Source organism: Belonocnema kinseyi, chromosome 6 (genome assembly GCF_010883055.1).
Source record: "Belonocnema kinseyi isolate 2016_QV_RU_SX_M_011 chromosome 6, B_treatae_v1, whole genome shotgun sequence".
NCBI lineage: Eukaryota > Metazoa > Arthropoda > Insecta > Hymenoptera > Cynipidae > Belonocnema > Belonocnema kinseyi.
In genome coordinates, this window is record NC_046662.1 from 122,682,089 (window position 1) to 122,684,834 (window position 2,746).

Genomic DNA, 2,746 nt, shown 5'->3' on the forward strand with positions numbered 1-2,746 from the left:
GATTGAAAATCGAAATCGCCGAAAAACGACCGCATTTGAAGAAGAAAAAACCGCTTTATCATCACGACAATGCGCCTGTTCATTCATGCTTAGTTTCACAAGTAAAATTGCATGAAATCGGCTTCGAATTGGTTCCTCATGCACCGTATTCACCAGAACTGGCCCCCAGCGACTATTACTTGTTCCCTAACCTGAAGAGATGGCTCACCGGTAAGCGTTTCTACTCAAATGAGGAGCTCATAGCTGAAACTGAGGCGTATTTTGGAGACCTTCCGATCGAGTACTTTTCGGACGGAATCAAAAAGTTAGAAAATCGTTGGAGTCGCTGTATCGACCTAAAACGAGAGTATGTTGAAAAATAAAACCGACTTTGGCCAAAAAAACGTCTCCGTGTTTCATTTTTCAGGGACTTATCAGACTGCCTAGTATGTTTTGTAATTGGACAGCATTCGGTCTGGAATTTTATTATTAGGGAATTTTCAAGTTCAATAATATTGTAAACTGTCCAGAATTTTATTATTCTGGAATTTTTAAATTCAGGATTTTCAGATTTCGGCATTTTTTAATTTCAGAAAGTTCACAGTGTCGGGAATTGTATTATTCGAGATTTTTCAGTCCTAAAAATATGTCAAAACATTTTAAAAGATTGATTAAATTGTAAAAGAAAGGCTGGAAGATTTTGAGGCAATTGCACTTAAAGTTTTATCAGTTTGAATAAAAATATAATATTAGAGAGTGAAAAAATTATATTTTATAAAAGAATATAAATTAGAAGAAATAATTTTAAAATTAGAAGAAAATATATGTAACTCAAATATAAAATACGCATGGCCTTTTATCTCTGACATTTAATAAAGTAACCATGTTTTTCAAAGTTATAAATGTGAAAAAAAATTTTAATTGGAAATTTACTTTCAATTTATATGGTTCATGTCCGACCTAAGATACCATAAGTGCGCATCGAGGGGCCTACTGAGATATGGGTGCTATATACGGGTTGCGGTGGGTAGAGGGGAACTGACAATTTTCGCCGGACGCGCCGTCTACATTTATCGCGGGTAACTAGGCCGCACCGCATCTACGTTTATAATATCTTTGATTTGGAGGAGCCAATTCACCTGTTGGTTCACGAGGAAGTAAAGGAAGGTGCTTTTGCTCGTAAACGAGAGCTCATCCAGCAAAACAGGATTCAACAGCGAAACCATCATAATCACCTAATCCAGAACGAAAACCCAACGTGTACTCAATTTAGTATACGTGTGTCCTAAATTAGGTGTATGCGTATACTAAATTTCGTGTACATTTATACTGACTTTAGTATATGCGTATACTAAATTTTACGTACGTGTATACTAAATTCAGTATATGCATATACTAAATCTAATGTACACTGGTATACTAAATTTAATTTCGTGTTATGCATTCTTGCTTCCATTACATGTAAACTGAATCTAGCACAGATATTTCTAACAGTGTAATTAAAACAGTTAACAACTAAACTTAAAATTAAAGAAAAAGTTTAAATCGAATTTGTAAGGGATGTAGGGTCAGAATTGTTTTATAGAATGTGATATTTAATACTTGAGTGGCTCATTATTCAGGAAGCTTATACCTTGAAAAATCTATAGATACCTGGAAACAACCTAGAACTGTCAGGGAATTTTTTTACAGAATTTGAGTAGACGCCGTGAGATCATTCTAAAGATAATATTTTTTAACATTTGAATCGATATCTTTCAACATATAAAATATCTACAGAATATACCGATTATTAGTATGAATTCTCGCGATTCTTTCTCAAATGAGCTAATAATTACTTTTGCATTTTATAAAATACAAAAAAATTGAGACTCCAGAACTGTCGCTTAATACAGAAAAATATATTTTTTTTAATTATTCTGTCTGTTAGTCTGTAGATTTCCAGTTTGTTAACACGATAACTTTCGAAAAAGTTTAAAGCTTCGCCTGGCCTTTGGCATATTTTTGAGTGTCCTAAACTAAAGTTCAAGTTCTTTAGCCAGCCATTTTGGATGAAAATTCAAAAAGTGAGCGCATTAAAAGAATTTTTGAGACAACTTTTTTGCAAGATTCAAGCATTCTCTGTACGGATACTTATATTACGAGGGTAGTTCAATAAGTCCTTAAAATGAAGTATAAAAACAATTTTTTTTGGGTAAATTTTTTTTTATTTTTCAACATAATCTCCTTGGAGCTCTATACACTTGGTCAATCGCTTTTCAAGTTTTTTTAATCCTTCAGAAAAGTGCGTATTCGGAAGTTCCTCAAAATAAGCACTTACAGATGCAATGACGTCTTCGTTGTCTGGAAAACTCTGTCCACCGAGCCATTTTTCAAGTTTGGAAATAAGAAAAAGTCACTGGGGGCTAAATCTGGTGAATACGGTGGGTGTTCGACCAATTCGAATTTTAGTTCTTCAATTTTAGCCATTGAAACGAAGCATGTGTGAACTCGGGCGTTGTCGTGATGAAAGAGAATTTTTTTTCTCGCCAAATGTGGTCGTTTTTTTTAAATTTCTTCTTTCAGCTGCTCTAATAATGATGCATAATATTCACCAGTGATTAATTTACCCTTTTCCAAGTAGTCAATAAGTATAATTCCACGTGCATCCCAAAAAACTGTACTTTCTAAATCTGAATAAGTGGAAATCCACTTATTTTCAGTGGATATCCACTGATTCATTTAGTCAGAAGTCGGGCAATGTGAATTAGTGGATAGTCACTGAATG

General features: G+C 33.9%; 1 protein-coding gene across 1 annotated transcript in view; it reads left to right on the top strand.

The window, feature by feature from the left end:
• Nucleotides 1-2,746, top strand: part of LOC117175589 — a 59,942-nt gene that overhangs the window by 4,710 nt on the left and 52,486 nt on the right. The gene's annotated exons all lie outside the window — the stretch shown is intronic.